The sequence below is a fragment of the Pelodiscus sinensis genome, chromosome 4 (assembly GCF_052426305.1).
Source record: "Pelodiscus sinensis isolate ZL-2025 chromosome 4, ASM5242630v1, whole genome shotgun sequence".
Lineage (NCBI taxonomy): Eukaryota > Metazoa > Chordata > Testudines > Trionychidae > Pelodiscus > Pelodiscus sinensis.
Genome location: NC_143055.1, coordinates 19,425,880 through 19,443,689, shown reverse-complemented (window position 1 = coordinate 19,443,689; position 17,810 = coordinate 19,425,880). Strand labels below are relative to the sequence as shown.

General features: G+C 45.6%; 1 protein-coding gene and 1 long non-coding RNA gene across 17 annotated transcripts in view; one reads left to right on the top strand and one right to left on the bottom strand.

The window, feature by feature from the left end:
* ADD1 (adducin 1) overlaps positions 1-5,628 on the bottom strand; it is a 99,291-nt gene extending 93,663 nt beyond the window's left edge. For 2 of the 14 annotated variants that reach the window (XM_075930842.2, XM_075930841.2), the window contains exon 1: positions 5,462-5,626. The gene's annotated coding sequence lies outside the window, so the exon portion shown is untranslated. Of the gene's footprint in view, positions 1-5,461 lie in introns of all 14 variants that reach the window. The other 12 variants (XM_075930844.2, XM_075930853.2, XM_075930847.2 and 9 more) reach the window with 8 other exon arrangements.
* A 115-nt stretch (positions 5,629-5,743) lies between these two features.
* The window catches only part of LOC106732793 (uncharacterized), a 63,908-nt gene continuing 51,841 nt past the window's right edge, over positions 5,744-17,810 (top strand). Inside the window, exons 1-2 of one of the 3 annotated variants that reach the window (XR_012904412.2) lie at positions 5,744-5,774; positions 9,064-9,182. This is a non-coding gene — a long non-coding RNA (uncharacterized LOC106732793). The other 2 variants (XR_012904415.2, XR_012904413.2) reach the window with 2 other exon arrangements.

Here is a 17,810-nt window from a genome sequence, read left to right as displayed (position 1 = left end):
GTATTGGAGGTTCATGGATTTATATAATTGCATTGATATTGTTTGTCTTATTGGCTCCTAACATTGTTAGTTTTTGCATCTGCTACTAAACATCAAATGGATGTTTTCAGAGACCTACTCAGAGAGACTCCAAGATCTCTTGAGAATGATAGCTGATTTTATACCCTGTCATTTTGTTGTCCAGTCCTCTAGTTTGAGATTATTTTGTAGAGCTTTGCAATCAGCTTTGGACATAACAATCTTTAACACTTTATAGGATAATCTTGGTATAGTTTGGATAAGTCTTTTAACAAATTTTATGTCAAAATGTCAAGTTAAGGTATATTTGTAAGGCGGCATTAAAATATTTTCCATCATTTTTTATTATCTCTCTTGGCAACTTGCCCTTTTGGTAATCCAGCAAGCACACATTCAGTGGAGGAAAAAGTGTTGGTAAGCAAATAGTCTGTTTCATGTAAATCCTGACTGAGTGCAGACACACTCAGTGTAGCAAAATAGTTTCCATTGACATGGATCCCATTGCAGGATTGAGGTCTTAGTTCTTCCGTGATATTGGATGAGCTTGAGCTAATATAGATGGGGAGAAGGGGAAAAATTCAAAAAGTCTCTTACCTACTACAGTAAACTTCCAATAATACGGCACCTTTAGGACCCAGGGAGTGCCAGATTATCAGATATGCTGGACTATCAGAAGGGGGGGCTATGAGGGGTCTGGGGTGGGGGGATGCCACCCCAGACCCCTCATAGCCCCCCCTTCCGATAGTCCGGCTCTGCCCCAGGCATCCCTGATTCAGCCGCTGCTGGTCAGTTTCAGCAGTGGCTGAATGGGGACGCCTGTGGCAGAGCAGCTGGGGTGCTGTCAGGTTGGTCCGGTAGCGCCACTCCTGGGCGCTGCGAGACCAACCCGGCAGCACCCTACCTGCTCTTGGGGACGCCTGGAGCAGAGCAGCCGGAGTGCTGCCGGGTTGGTCCTGCAGCACCGAGGGGTGGCACTATTGGACCAACCCGGCAGCACCCCAGCTGCTCTGCCCCCGGCTTCCCCAATTCAGCAGCTGGTTAGTTTCAGCAGCGGCTGAATCAGGGAAGCTGGGTGCAGAGCAGCTCCAATTGTCTGGCTGCCCCAGGTACTTCCAGGTTTCTGATGGTGCTGGACCATCAGGAGTGCCGGAGCATTGGATGCTGGACTAATGGAGTTTTACTGTACTTTGTAAATTCTGCAAATTGTTTAAATGTTCACCTTTTATTTCCGCCCCCCCCCCCTTCAATCTACCCTAATTTCATTTAAGATTAGAATGAATTATTATCTGGATGTATGCAAACTAGGGATGTAAACACCTACTAAAAAGTTAACCAGTTAAACCATATAACTGTAATCAATTAACAGTGGATGGCTAATGCGGAGTGGCTGGGATATTGCCATCTTTCCCCCGCCCCCCATTAACCAATTACCAAGTAAGCATGTCAGTAAGGCTAATCAGTTAATCTTTTACATCCCTAATGCAAACAGATTTTGAATACCGAACAAAAGTCCAACATGTTGATTACAAGCATGTATGCAGTTTTAAACCCCGAGGATATCACTACATAGCATTTTGGAGCAACACTCCCAACCTGGATAGACAGACTTCTGTTGAAGAGAGGATCTCGTGCTGGTGCTCTAGAAATAGCTATGGGAACATTGTGGCCCTAGTGGAGGCATAGAATAGCCACAGGACTTCGTACCCATTGCAGAGCACAATCTGAATACCTTTTTTCCGAAAAAGAAGTTTAATGTAGACATAGCCTGGGACTTTTCAGTTTAGAAAAGAGGAGACTAAGAGGGGATATGATAGAGGTCTATAAAACCATGACTGGTATGGAAAAAGTGAATAAAGAAAACCTATTTACTTGTTCCCATAACATAAGAACTAGGGGACACCAAATGAAATTAATAGGTAGCAGGTTTAAAACAAACAAAGAAAAGCTTTTCTTCACACAGTGCACAGTCAACCTGTGGAACTCCTTTCCAGGGGAGTTTGTGAAGACCAGGATTTCAACAGGTTCAAAAAAGAACTAGATAATTAATTAACGGCTATTAGCCAGGATGGGTGGGAATAGGAGAGGGGTTGCTTGAAGAGTCCCTGTTCTACTCACTCCCTCTCAGGCATCTGGCATTGGCTACTATCAGAAGACTTGATACTGGGCTAAATAGACCTTTGGTCTGACCCAGCATGGCTGTTATTATGTTGGTTAACCACTTAAAGAGGGGAGGTGGGGACTGCTCCGGGCCCACTGTGGGCAGGGAAGTATTCCAACATGGATGGTCAGGCTGCCAGTTATCTGCAACTGGTTAGCATCATCCAGTAAGGGTGATGCTTACTGATTAATCACATTTCTACTGTGAAGGTCAAAAGTGAAAAACAAAAAATACACAAAGAGGATAGGTCCATCAATGGCCATTAGCCAGGACAGTCAGTGATGCAATCCCATGATTTCACTGTCTATAAGGCAGCCAGCATGACGGATTCAGCCCACCACGCCACCAGACCCAGCCCACAGCTGCCTCGCTAGGACCGTTAAGCACAGCATAGCGGCACCTGCTTTAAATGTGGCTGCTCTATTCTGGGAGTGAGGAGGGAGGCTTTGTGCTTTTCCCACCACCCAGCAAAATCTCTCAGCTCCCACTGGCCAGTTTCTGACCAATAGCAGCTGAGATTTTGTTGATGGAGGGACAGCCAATGAAGTCCCCCCCCCCCCCATTCTTCTTTCCGCCCGGAGCAGAGCCACGTGGAGCAGCTTGCCACTGCACCCTTGGGTTCCTGCAAGGTTGCTGACTGGGAGCTGCCTTGGTAAGCACCTCCCAGCAAGAGCCAGCCTCTGGCACCCAACCCCCTCTCCCGACAGCTACCTGCCCCAGGCCACCACCCAAACTCTCTGCACCTCTTTATCCCAGATCACAACACCCTTTTAGACCATGCACCCCCTTCTATAATCCCTCCTTCAAGATAGAATCCTCTCCTGCAGCCATATTCCCTCCTGGATTCTGCAGCCCAAGCCTCTGCCCCAGATTACAACCCCCTCCTTCACCCAAACTTCCTCTCACATTCCAACCCCCTCCTGTATCCCAGTCTCCTACCCCAACCTCTCTTCTGCACCCACCCTCTGTCCCACTCTCCAAAACTATTTGGTAGAAATGCAGCCCATGACAGCTTGCCAAAATCTAGGAGTGGCCCTCTATTAAAAATAATTGCCTACCCCGGGGTAGATGGACTAATGGCTGTTCTCATATTCACACAAAGTAATCTTTGAACCAAAATATTCTCTCTAATGAAGGAATTTAAGCAAAAGTGAAGTTTAACAGAATTGCAAGATAGACAATACGTTTAGTATATTAATATATGCATTTTCATCCGGGAAGACCAAAGCATCCTCAAGCTAGAAAGTGTGGTCCAATTTTAATTAAATACTGTAACCTCAGACTACAGTAAAAAAACCACAGTAGACATTAAATTCACTTTACAACAGTTTGATAAGTTGTACTCCACCTCAAACTCCTCAAGAGGTTTTTGATCATTTGAGTTATCCATAGCTCTCCATATGGAGGGCAAAACAGAAAATGCAGTCTAGATTGTTATACAGTTGAGTATCACACAGCCTAAAAATCAAAGACTGTTTTCTCACAACTGTAAAATCTCAGATTTACGACTATCTCAGGAATGGAAGCGGCTTAATACAACTTTGAAACTTTACTACGCAGAGGAAAAAGGCTGCTTTAAAATCACATAAACAGTTTCCTTACTTTGTCAAATCTTAACCCCCCCCTCATCTTTTCCCCTTTTTTAGTAGTTTATGGTCAATACCATATTGTACTACTGTATTTGCTTTTTTGTGTGACTTTGCACCAGTTATATATTTCTGATGCCAAATAAGGGTGTGTGGTTGACTGGTCACTTTGTAACCTATGTTCATAACTTGAGGTTCTACTGTACTTTCCTTATAATCCTTAATTTGTAAAAAGTAGTAATGTAATTTTAAAGCACTCTTTATCCACAAAAGAATTTGTGACATTTAAGAGGTACTCTCTATCCTATCCTACCTAGAGTTTCATTATATTACCTTAACTCTGTTACTCACTTGCCCAGAATAGCTACACTGCAACCTGTAAATATGGAGACTAAACTTGTAGCTTCAGATAAACCAGATTGTTTAACTCAAAGCAACTTAAAGCAACTTACAGTTTCCGAATTTAACAATTTTAATGAAAGTGTACATATTCTGTTTGCAGACATAAATCACTAAAGCAGGCAATAAAAAAAAAAGTATTTGTAATAGTTTTTCAGGAGATCAAAGAGAATCAGCTTTGAACTAACATTCACTAACTGCAATAGTATTCTGTGAAGATTTAGACCCACTTCTGTTCATAGCCTGCACATAACTATGGTCTTGTCTCAGTAGGATTCTCCAACAGTTTTATTTAAAGCTAACCTAGATTAAGACTCAACATCAAACAAAAACACCTACAATGTATATTTAATATATGCATAAAGGACTGTAACATTTTGGACACGGAAACAGGCGCTGGAAAGATGAAACACACTTACTGTATACAAAAGTGCAACAGCTACCCATCTCCTGCTGCTGGTACCTCATATCAATAAAACTCATCACATCCTCCATTTCCCCCTTCTCACTATTTCCTTGCCTCTAAACCAGCTGCTTTTATTGATCTGTATCACCCGATTTCTACACCTTGCAAAAAATAAGCAAGTCAAATCCATTGTAAGCCCCCTCCCTCAATTCCATAAAACAGCAGAGAGAGAGAACCGGAAAAGAGAGGATAGATGCACCAAGCGATGTAATGAAGATCTGGAGACTGAGCAGCTGTTTCCTGCAATAACAGCAAGAGCACTACACCTCGCCCATCCTAGGGCTGGAAGATATACAGACACATGCAGGCAGTGAATGTCTCCCTCACCATGGCCTCTGCTTTGACATCCCCAGACAGAATCCCTAGCCCCAGCCTCCATCAAATCAAAAGCCCGAGTCCCCTCAAAAACTTACACACCCTGGGTCTGGCGACCCACTCATCTCTGGCCTGCGCCTCCCCAACCCAATCCCAAAGCCTGAGCCATAACCCCATACGCACATATGTCAACGCTTCTCTCACGCATCTATGTCCCCCCCCCCCCGGCCTCCGCTCAATAAGAACCAGTTCCCTGACCCAGGCTGCGTCTACCCACCAATGTCAGATCTCGGCTTCGCCACCGCCCCTCCCCCAACGCCCGATCCCTGCAGCCCAGGCTCCCCCCGCCGCAGCCCCTCTGCCCCCCCAACACCTGCCCCCTTTCTCCGCTAGCCCCTCCTCCCAGCACCTGCACCGCTGCTCCCCAGTCCAGCCCCTCCCCCAACGCCCGCGCCCCCAACGCCCCCGCTGCGGCTCGAGGCCCGCCCAAAGCCCGCGCCCGCCCGGCGCTCAGCTCACCCTCCCCTTGGCGCGCGGAAGTAACGGCAGCGGCGGTAGCCTGCGGGCTCTGGGAGGCAGCTGCAGTCTCCGGCGCGTCTCTATCGCCTCTGGCCCCAGCGCCGAGCCGAGCTCCTCCCCGCTCCCCCGACAGCCCTCCCCAGCAGGGTGCGGCTTCCAGGGGCCGCAGGGCAACAACCGCGCCGCCCATTGGAGGATGAGGGCTCGGCAACCAAGAGGCGCTCCCATTGGCTACGGGACGGGAGCGAGGCGGGGCCCGGGCGGGGGGGGGGAGTTAGAGCGGAGCAAGCGAGGGGGAGGGGGAGAATGCAAGGTAGGGCTGTGGCGGCGGGAGGAGCCGCAGGGCGGTTCGTGGGCTGAGGTGGGCGGGGCATGGTCGAAGGCAGCTGCCGCGAGGGAGAGCGGGGCGCTCCAGGTGAGCACAGCAAGGGGCAGCAGAAAGGGGGGGGGCGCTCAGGGGAGCGGTTCCCCCCCCCCCCCAAGCAGGGGCAAAGTGTTGCGGTTCAGACAGTGCTACCCGTGTGCCCAGGTGAATACAAAATCCAGCCATAGACAAGCCAGGGAAGGCCGGCAGGTGAACCCGCTCCTGGTGCAATGGTAAATAAGCACCACTGCAGGGCGATGTGGATTGATTGGTAACTGAACTGGGGATGTAAAATCCTGTTTAAAATGTCAACCGGTTAATCGCTACCTGTAACTTGCCTGCTCCAACACAGGATGAGAACCATTGGAGTAGCCTGCTAGCTGCAACATGATGCACTGCTCAGGGACCCGCACCCCTTGCCTAGGGGGCTGCCCTGACCAGACTGGAGTGCTCCCCCCCCCCCCAAATCCCTGTATTGCTATGGGCCCAACTCAAGAAACATGCCAATAAGGCAATACTTACCAGATACATACATCCCTAACGTGAACGTGTTTTAGTGTAGACCTAAGCAATATAATTTATCTAGGAACAACTTTGAGGGCAGAGTGAATAACCAACTGAACCGGAAACCCCAGTTCTATACAGTGCATAAGAGTAGAAATTAGTTGTAGGAACAGGATAGAATTCAGGGCATTTGGTGGGAGTAATGCTAAGGTGAAATAAGAACAATCCAAGTTTTGGAAAAACTGCCTTACAAATAAAGATTTAAAAAAACTCCTTATTTAGTTTATCCAAGAGACTGTTAAAGGATGACTCAAACAGTTCATATGTACCCATGTGGGAAGAATATTTAAGAGAACTATTTAATGTAAGAGTTATTGGTAAAACAAAATCCAGTCAGAAGCTAAAGGTGAACAAAAATCAGACTAGAAGTAGGATTGCCAACTTTTCTGACCAGACACCATTGCTGCAAATAGCGTCCAGTCTGTCTGGTCAGGAAAGCTGGCAATCCTAAAGGATACAAATGATGGGATAACTAAACATTGGCACAATTTACCTGCAGCTGTGGGTGAATATTTCATTACTTGAAATATTTAAATTAACAATGCCTTTCTAAATGATAGCCTGTCATGATCATGAGGGTTTGCCAGCAGTTTGGGGAGTAAGGGGTTAACTGTGTCCCTTACTTAACCAGGTAAGTAATGGTTATTCTATCAATGTGCGAAGAAGCACATACATCATATGGAGACTTCTCTTAGAGGCAAATCCATTGATAGATATTTTCTAAGCTGTAGTCAGAAAGAGAGGAGGGGAGAGGACAAACCAGGGGCCAGAGCAGACAAACAACTGCATATAAAGGAATCCAATGCATCAGGGAAGGGCCGACAAATAAACAGTGGCAAATTTTTAAAGTGCTTCTGCACAAATGCTAGGAGTCTGACTAATAAGATGGGTGAACTAGAATACCTCGTATTAAAGGAGGAGATTGACATAATAGGCATCACTGAAACCTGGTGGAATGAGGAAAATTTGTGGGACACAATCATACCGGGATATAAAGTATATCGGAAGGACAGAGCAGGCCATGTGGGTGGCAGAGTGGCCCTGTATGTGAAAGATAATGTAGAATCAAATGAAATAAAAATATTAAATGAATCAACATGTTCAATAGAATCGCTATGGATAGTAATTCCAGGCTCCAATAATAAGAATTTAGCAGTAGGGATATATTATCGACCACTGACATTGAAATGCTGAGGGAGATTAGAGAGGCTACCAAAATAAAGAACTCTGTAATAATGGGGAATTTTAATTATCCCCGTATTGACTGGATACATGTCACCTCAAGAAGAGAAGCAGAGATAAAATTTCTCAATGGCTTAAATGACTGCTTCTTGGCGCAGTTGGTTCAGGAACCTACAAAGGGAGAGGCAGTTCTCAATTTAGTCCTGAGTGGAGCGCAGGATCAGGTCCAGGAGATAACTGTTAGAGGACGGCTTGAGAATAGTGACCATAATATAATAACATTTAACATTCCTGTGGTAGGAAGAACACCTCAGCAGTCCAGCACTCTGGCATTTAATTTCAAAAGGTGGAATTACACAAAAATGAGATTAGTTAAACAGAAATTAAAAAGCATAGTGACCAGAGCCAAATCCCTGCAAGCTGCATGGAAACTTTTTAAAGACACCATAATAGAGGCCCAACTTAAATGTATACCCCAAATTAAAAAACATAGTAAGAGACCTAAAAAGGAGTCACTGGCTTAACCACCACGTAAAAGAAGCAGTGAGGGACAAAAAGGCATCTTTCAAGAAGTGGAAGTCCAATCCTACTGAGATAAATAGAAAGGAACATAAACACTGTCAAATCAAGTGTAAAAATGTAATAAGAAAAGCAAAAAAAGATTTTGAGGAACAGCTAGCCAAAAACTCAAAAAGAAATAGCAAAATGTTTTTTAAGTACATTAGAAGCAGGAAGCCTGCTAAAAAACCAGTGGGTCCCTTAGACGATCGAGATATAAAAGGAGGAATCAAGGACGATAAAGCCATTGCGGAGAAACTAAATGATATCTTTGCTTCAGTCTTCACGGCTGAGGATGTTAGGTAGATTCCCAAATCTGCACCGTCCTTTGTGGGTGATGAATCTGAGGAACTGTCCCGGATTGAAGTGTCATTAGAGGAGGTTTTGGAACAAATAGAAAAACGTAATGTTAACAAATCTCGAGGACCAGATAGCATTCATCCAAGGGTTCTAAAAGAACTCAATTGGGAAATTGCTGAACTATTATGTGTGGTTTGTAACCTATCCTTTAAATCGGCTTCCGTACCTAATGACTGGAAGGTAGCTAACGTGACACCAATATTTATAAAGGGGTCTAGAGGTGATCCTGGCAATTACAGACCGGTAAGTCTAACTTCAGTACCGGGCAAATTAGTCAAAACAATAGTAAAGAATAAAATTGTCAGGCATGTAGAAGAACATCATCTGTTGAACAAAAGTCAACATGGTTTCTGTAAAGGGAAATCATGTCTTTCTAATCTATTAGAGTTCTTTGAAGGGGTTAACAAACATGCAGAAAAGGGGGATCCAGTAGATATAGTATACTTCGATCATTATCTTCGGTCCACCCCATCTGGGGTACCCGGTGCTCGTCCTGTCGGCAGACAGACTACTGGGCTAGATGGGCATTTGGTCTGACCCATTATGGCCATTCTTATGTTCTTATTCTTGACAGACGATGTGGAGAAAACTGAAGTACTCAATGCTTTCTTTGCTTCTGTGTTCACGGACAAGGAGGGCTCCCAGACTAATGGGCTAAGTGATGCAAGATGGGATGAAGATGGAGAGCCCTTGGTGGGTAAAGAACAGGTTAGGAACTATTTAGAAAAGCTATACATACACAAATCTATGGGTCTGGACTTAATGCATCCGAGGGTACTGAGGGAGTTGGCAAATGTCATTGAGGAGCCTTTGGCCATTATCTTTGAAAAGTCGTAGAGGTTGGGAGAAATCCCGGATGATTGGAAAAAGGCAAATGTAATACCCGTCTTCAAAAAAGGGAAGAAAGACGATCCAGGAAACTATAGGCCAGTCAGTCTTACCTCGGTTCCTGGAAAAATCACGGAAGGGATCCTTAAGGAATCCATTTTGAGGCACTTGGAAGAGAGGAAAGTGATTAGGAATAGTCAGCATGGATTCACAAAGAGAAAGTCGTGCCTGTCCAATCTGATTAGCTTCTATGATGAGGTAACTGGCTCTGTGGACGTGGGAAAGTCAGTGGATGTGATATACCTTGACTTTAGCAAGACTTTTGATATGGTCTTCCACAATATTCTTGCCAGCAAGTTAAGGGAACGTGGATTGGATAAATGGATGGTAAGATGGATAGTAAGCTGGCTAAAAGGCTGGACCCAACAGGTAGTGATCAACGGCTCGATCTCAGGATGGCAGTTGGTTTCTAGCAGAGTGCCCCAAGGTTTGGTTCTAGGACCGGTTTTGTTCAATATCTTTATGAATGACCTGGGTGAAAGGATGGATTGCACCCTCAGCAAGTTTGCGGATGACACTAAGCTAGGGGGAGAGGTAGATACGCTTGAGGGCAGAGAGAGGTTCTAGAGTGACTTAGACAAATTGGAGGATTGGGCCACAAGAAATCTGATGAGGTTCAACAAGGACAAGTGCAGAGTCCTGCACTTGGGATGGAAGAACCCCAATCATTGTTACAAGCTGGGGACCAACCAGTTAAGTAGTAGTTCTGCAGAAAAGGACCTGAGGGTTACAATGGATGAGAAGCTGGATATGAGTCAACCGTGTGCCCTTGTAGCCAAGAAGGCTAATGGCATATTAGGTTGCATTAAGAGGAGCATTGCCAGCAGATCCAGAGATGTCATTATTCCCCTTTATTCGGCTCTGGTGAGGCCACATCTGGAGTATTATGTCTAGTTCTGGGCCCCCCACTACAAAAAGGATGTGGACACAGTGGAGAGGGTCCAGCAGAGGGCAACCAAAATGATTAGGGGGCCGGAGCATATGACTTATGAGGAGAGGCTGAGGGAGTTGGGTCTGTTTAGTCTGCAGAAGCGAAGAGTGTGGGGGGATTTGATAGCAGCCTTCAACTTCCTGAAGGGAGCTTCCAAAGAGGATGGAGAGAGGCTGTTCTCAGTAGTGACAGATGGTAGAACAAGGAGCAATGGTCTCAAGTTGTGGTGGGAAAGGTCCAAGTTGGATATTAGAAAAAAACTATTTCACTAGGAGGGTGGCGAAGCACTGGAATGGGTTACCTAGGGACGTAGTGAAGTTTCCATCCCTAGAGGTGTTAAAGTCTCGGCTTGACAAAGCCCTGGCCGGGTTGATTTAGTTGGGATTGGTCCTGCCTAGAGCAGGGGGCTGGACTTGATGACCTTCTGAGGTCTCTTCCAGCTCTGTGGTTCTATGATTCTTAGGTAGATTCAGCCAGGAATGCAGGTAGGAATTTCAAACTGGGACAAAGGAATTTTTGGGTTTTTCCCTCCTTTGTTCGGGTAGTTTCTCTCCAGCTATTGAAGGGGACAGGATGTCTCCCTCTAAGAAAATACTCTTCACAGTCTGTAAGTAGGATAAAGTTTAGATAAATCTGTTAGGTTTTATTGTTTTATGGTTTGGGAAATGGGATCCAGTGTCTGTGCATTTAAAAATGAGTTTTGCTCTCTTTTGTCACTAAGTTCCTGGTCCCTGGTAAATTTCTCCTCCATTAATATATTATTTTGTTAATGTTCCATCTAGTCATTATGCTTGCAACAGGAATTTTGTGGCCATAATAAAAGTTCTTTCTTTTTTCTTTTTATTAACCTGGTATTGGTTAATTTTTGTGTCCTGGTTTGTACTTCAGGGGTGAGATTTCCCAAGTAGTCTCTCCCTGGTTGCTTTATTAATAGTAGGGTGGTGGCAGAGGTGTTTTATTCCCAAAATCTAGGTTGTTATGATTTTGGGGGAAAGTTTTATACCAAAGCCTGGTAGATAAGATTTTGGGGTACTTTTGCTCACCCCCCACTTCTGCATTCATCATGCCAGAGTGGGGAAGGAGCAATGACTTAGCCTCTAATTGAGTTTGTGCTATGAGCTTGTTTCTGGAATCATGGTGAAACTTTACGGACTAAAAGTCTCAGGGGGGTAGCAAAATTTGTTGTTTTTAAAGTTACAGATTAGTGTCCAGTGGCACCTTAAAGACTAACAAATATTAATATATATAGTATCGTGAGCTTTCGTGGACAAAACCCACTTCTTCAGATGAGATGAGCTTGAATCATGATACAAACTAACATATATATATATAATTTCTTAGTTTCTAAGGTGCTACAGGACTACTTGTTTTTATGTGTTATACAGAAGGGCAGATTAGATTATCACAAATGGTCCTTTTTGGTCTGATGAAATAGCCATTTCATAGGAATTAATTATCGCAGCAAAAAATGTTGCTTTAACAAACTGCTGTATATCAACTATTAGTGTCACCACATTCTATCCACCTCTCACCCTATTCAACTACCATCCCCACATATTTTTAATGATTACTATATCACACCTGCTAGGTCTAAAAACAGTGCTTTATGCTATGAAAGCAGTCAGAGTTCATCTAGTTTTTCAAATAAAGGTATAAATCAGTGAAAACATTCTTTCACAACAAGTAAACTTCTTAGAGCACTTGTCATGGACAAGTTTTCAGAAAGAAAGTAACAGAATACTTGATAATATTATGTAATGATCTTTGTCAAGAATTTTCAAGAGCCATAGTGAACAGATTGTTTCAGATTGGCTAGTTGAAATACAGCCACTTATTAAGGTTGCCAAACCTGTTTTGGTTTGCTCACTGGTTGGCAGAGAAAAGCAGTAGGCCAAAGGATAACGCAAAATAACTGAAGACTCATCTGGTCTATTTAAGCTCTGAAGGAGAGGAACATACATAGAAAATTAGTTATTTTTGGCAGTGTGTGGTTCTTTTTATTATGGAAACAACTTAAGTTTTTAGCTTAGATCATTGCCTATGTTAGTCATGAAGAAAGGCTACCTGAAATTGTTGAAAAATCTGCCAGAAGTTGGGCTCTTCTGCAAACAAAATTCTCTAAAATTATATGTAATAATGCCAGACACTTAACAGACTAAATAAATATCAGATAGCTCTCTTCTGTGTGGACATAGCCATGGCGTTTTTATTGTTTCAAATTGTTCTTCACATTGCTGCTGATAGTGCCCTTCCTAATGGAAGTTCAGCCTTCTGTCTCTGGCTTCCTGCACTCCCTGTTCTGAGTGAAAGCAGCATATATACGGCCATCCTTCAGAGAGCTTCCTCTGGATTGATTGGAAAAGAAGGAAGGCCTCTCTCTCCCCCCAACCTCACCACCTCCACAGACCTCCTTGTCCCTTGCCTTTAAGTGGACAGTTTTCTATTTTTTTCCCATTCAGTTACTAATTCTTTGTGACTAATTCCTTTCTTGCTACAAGACCATTTTCTTAATCCAATCCCAGGAATGGGGTCTTCTGGCCCCCTCTCCAGTCTTAAAAGGCACCCCAGATAGGTCCCTAGAGAATAGAGCATTTTGCACACTGAGCAGCAGCCTCCCTCTTTAGGTGACCTACGCTGTCCACACGGGGACATCAGTTGCTAGAGTAGACATTTGTGAGTGAGCCTTTATGGGATTTGTGGGTGTTTCCATGTTGTGGCTTGTAATTTTCATCTGATCCAGGTCTTTGAGACAGCTCTTCTGGAATAGTCTCCAACTCCTCTGACATTTAAAGCTCCCTCCTCCAGAGCTAGTGCACTTTGGTATACCTATGCTGGGAAATGTGCTCCCAGATGCAGCGTAGACATATCCTATATGTCTGACAGCCATTGGAAAGGCAAGGAAAAGGTGGTGGTAGAATCTCCACCCGTAGACGCTTTTAAGGTCAGGCTTTGACAAAGCCTTAGCTGGAATAATTTAGTTGGTGTTGGTCCTGCTTTGCACAGGGAGTTGGACTAGTTGACTTCCTGAGGTCTCTTCCAACCCTAATCTTCTGTGCTTCTATGATTGGACTGTGGCATGACCTGTTTGCATGGTCATCTCCCTTAAACAACAGGCATTAGCTGCTATAACTATGGTATATAGCAGTGGTGGGCAACCCTTGGCTTACCGAGGTTCTGTGTGTTGTCCGGGAGACACTTTGTTTACTGTTGCCAGATTCCAGCCACATTTTTTTCCTACCAGTCTTACTGAAGGGGGACACACACAAAACAAGGGCACATAAAATGAGGTGCGTGCTGATTGCACAAAACATTGACTGTAAGAGCCATGCACTCCTTCTGCAGCCAATCAAAGTGCTATTACTGTTCAATTAGCACACATTGCAAATTCTAGGTGTGCAAGTAGTTAGCAAATCTGTCCCATCCTGGGAGACTGTTTTGGTCACAACAATCTTGTTGCCTATTGAGAAGGGCCACTTATGCACCCAGTCACTAGCCTAGGTTGCTCATCGCTGGGGTGGTGAATGGGAGGGTTACTGCCCTTTCTAGACCTCCCAGCCATTCAGTTAATTAAATTGCCCATAAAGGGTTAAATCCAGAAACACTCATATGCAGGAAGTGTTGGCAGGGAGCCAGGAGAGCTAATGGGAAGAGAGTGAAAGATTTTTGCAACTGAAAAACAGTTCTGCCAGCTTTAATTGTGTGAGTTCAGGGCAGAGCTGGGAGAGAAATGGACTGAACAGGAATAAAGCTTGGATTTTCTGGCCAAAAATATTTCATTTTTACAACAGTTGGGATTAAGGATGTTAAGGACTTATCGGATAGTTGAGTCAACTAGTCGCTTCCACCCTTGCTGCCTCTACTAGATAGAGGCAGCAAAGGGCGGGGGAAAAGGGGTACTTCAAAGTGACAGTGCTGCATAGACAGGCTCCATGCAGGCCTGCTGCTTTGAAATGCCATGGTGGTGTTTGAAAGGGGCAGCGCCACACAGCTGATCCTGGGCTCTGTGCAGCGCTGTCCCTTTGAAACATTGCAGTGGAGTTTCAAAGCAGCAGCACTGCATGGAGTCCGGGGTCAGCTGCTGACTCCCTAGGTGACCATCCATGCTCAATGCAGCATTTCCACAGAACCTGTAGTCAGCTGGTGAGTCCCCAGTTGATCCCGGGCACCGTGTGGCACTGCTGCTTTGAAATGCTATGCAGAGCCCGGGATCAGCTGGGGAGTCCCCAGTTAATCCCAGGTTCCATGGAAATGCCACACGGAACCCGTGGTCAGCTGGGGAGTCCCCAGCTGACCCTGGCTCCGTACAACATTTCAAAGTGGCAGGGCCGCATGGAACTGTGGTCAGCGGGGGACTCTAAGTCCCCCGCTGACCACAGGCTCCATGTGGGTGCTTCTGCTTTGAAATTCACAGGCATCCTCGCTGGGAACTCTTGTACATTTCAAAGCTGGCACACCGTGCACAGCCCAAGGCCAGAGGGAAGTCCTGCTGACTCCGAGCTCCACGCGGGCACTTGCACTTTAAAATGTGCTGGGGCTCTTATACATTTCAAAGGAAGAATGCAGAAAATCCATCGACTACTCAACTAGTAAATTAATCGATATTTAACATCCTTAGTTGGGATAGTCTCCAGACAATTTTATCTGCCCAACATTGTGCAAATACTATAACTGGGAAAGGTTTTTCCTCGAATAACAAACAAAGAACATCACAGTAAATTTGTTTGTCTTTCTGCTAAATCCTGTCTTATTCAGATGGGAGCAGTAGTCCTCACCTATGGAACTATTATATAAGAAATGTAAGCGGGATTTGGTCACATGATGTTATACAAAAAGCCAGTTATTGTATTGTTGCATCTCATCAAATTTTCACTTGATATAAAGAGTTGAGCTTTTAAGACCTTGCTTCTGTAAAAGGGTTCCACAAGTTTATATAACAGATTTTTTTTTAATACTCCCAGTCTTTGCTGGATGTATTCAAATATTGAACATCCTACACAGTGCTATTCTGGCATTTGACCAGCAGATGTCACTAAATTCACAGTAACTGCCACAGAGGCTCAAAAAATTTATAAAAGCAACATTAACTTTGACATTAAAATCTGCACAAAATATAAAGCAGCATAGATCATATATGTTATCACATAGTTTTGTATGCGCATGTAAATAAACTTCAATTTACCTGCTTAAACTCTTCAGCTACAAACATCAAGGGTACATTAGTCACAACGTACAAGCACCTTCATTGTCAAAGGACAGAAGAAGGCCTGTATATGGGAGAGGAGGGGTGCGCGATGGATGCGAAAGCACCCTCCCCCACTCCATGATCCACCAAGTAAGCAGTGTGCTGCCCGAGCCTCCCTCTCCCCTGTTCTGACCAGCTAGGGAAAGACTAGGGTTGATTTTCCTGCTTACGTGGGGGATCAAGGGGGTGCATTTACACGCTTCCTTTGTATAGACTTGAGGACACAAAGCTAGTTGTAAATATTTTAATCATCAATGTCTCTACATTTATAGCTTCCACCTGATAGTATTTGAAACTAGAAGTGAACATTCATGAATTAGCAGGCTAAAATGGAAGCAGTATACAGTTGCAAAACATGGTGACTGATATTGTCTCTTACATTGTGGTCCTCCATCTCTGTCACCTGTTGCAGACACACTGCACTACCCACAAATCCAGTGCATTTATCTGCCCCCTTCTTTTCCCGGGCACCGCCCCCTGCTGCTCCCATTGGCCAGGATTCCTCTAGGCAAGCAGTTTCCTACGCAGCTGTTCCCCCACCCAGAGGGAAGGGGAGTGGCAGCACGCAGAGCCACTTCATTCCCCTGCAAGCCAGATCTTGCCCATGATACTCTCCCCTACCCCCTCCTCCCGCCCACTGCAGCAGGAAGCTGGCAGGAGGCAGAGGGGCCAAGTCCAAACCTGCAGCCCACCTGCAAGACTAGTGGCCACAAACCACATTGAGTACACTGATCTAGACAAGATCCTTGTTGTACAGACTGCCTCACTTCAGCCAAGACATTAGAGGGACAAGGTAAGGTGACATCTTGTTGCATTAACTTCTGTTTCTGAAAAAGACAAGCTTTCAAGCTTACAGTGTCTTCAGTGACATACTCTTAGCTAGGGACTCAATGTTAGGCAAATCTCTGAATCTGTAGCTTGTTGGGATCTCCTGCTACAGTACCTTTATGGGATAGATTATGAGATCCCATAGGGACATCAAATGATCTCTACATACAGAGGGTTCCATTAAACTTTGCTGGGCTGATTCTCAATTACATTAAGGCTCCTATATTTAGTGATTTTCTCCTTAATATATATTTGATACACCTCACAATAGGGTCTGTATTGGTCTCTGCCTGAAGGGAGGCCAAGCTGCTTCACTACACAGTATGTCGACCAGTTCAGAGGCCTATTTAGCCTGCCACAGATTAGGAGCTCCGGCCTATAACCTGACCAAATAGCAGTCTGAATGTCCTGGCTCCAGCTCACGGCTGGCAGTACAGAGTCTAGGGGCTCAGGTTAATGCTGTGGCCAAGCAGCAGTTCCAAAGTCCAACCCTGGTTCAGGGCAACAAGTAGTCGAGAGACAGCTTCGGGTCTCAGCCTATCTGCAGGCTGTAGCAGCAGTCTATAGGCCCAGGCCCTTGGGCAGGGCAGGGCAGTAAACAGTTAAGGGCTCAGGCCTGACTGCAGGCTGAGCAGCAATTTATAAGCCCAGGTCCTTGGTCTGGGTGGGGCAACACAAACAGTATCAACAGTTTGGGGCTCAGGTCTGGCTGCAGGCAGAGCAGGGTTGGGTCTCCTTGCTCCGGTGGAAAGCCAACAAGCACCAGGGATTTTACCCTGACAGGGGGAACCTGACACCCAAGGTGAAGGGTGGCAGGGGGGATGCAGGCCCATCTGCTCCACTGCGTCCTAGCTTAGGGCCCTAACAGTGGCAGTGCTGGCTGCCACTGCTGGGTCAGTGGGGTCCTGGCTGCAACATGCCAACCAGGTCATAGGGTCAGCAGGGATCCTGACCACAACACACTGCCTGGTTGACCTCCATGTCCTCAGCCAACAATGGGTCTGCTATCCCTGGGCTGCTTCCTGATTCCCACTGGGGGCCTAATGCGTCAGCCTCTGCTCTTCGGGGTCTGTTGGGGACAATGGTGTCAGCAGAGTGTCCCTGGGCTCTGGGTCAGGGTCACTCAGTGGTCCAGGAGGCCCAGCCCAATCTTCTGCATCCTCAGGTGTCCTGGCTGCCCTGGCCAGTCTTCTGGGCCAGCAGCAGTCCAGGTGGCCCAACCCAGTCCTCTAGGCCCAGCAGTGGCTTTGGCTGCTCAGGCTACTTCTCCCTTCTGGGGGGCAGGGAGGGTGCAGTCAGGCCTTCCTCCATGGGAGCTTGGAAAGTGTGTCTGACTTGCTCTGTGGCTGCTCCTCCTTTTAAACTTCCAGCCCTGCCTTTCTGCTTCCTGTGAATCGGATTGGGTTGCTGTGGCACTGCCGACCAGGAGTTC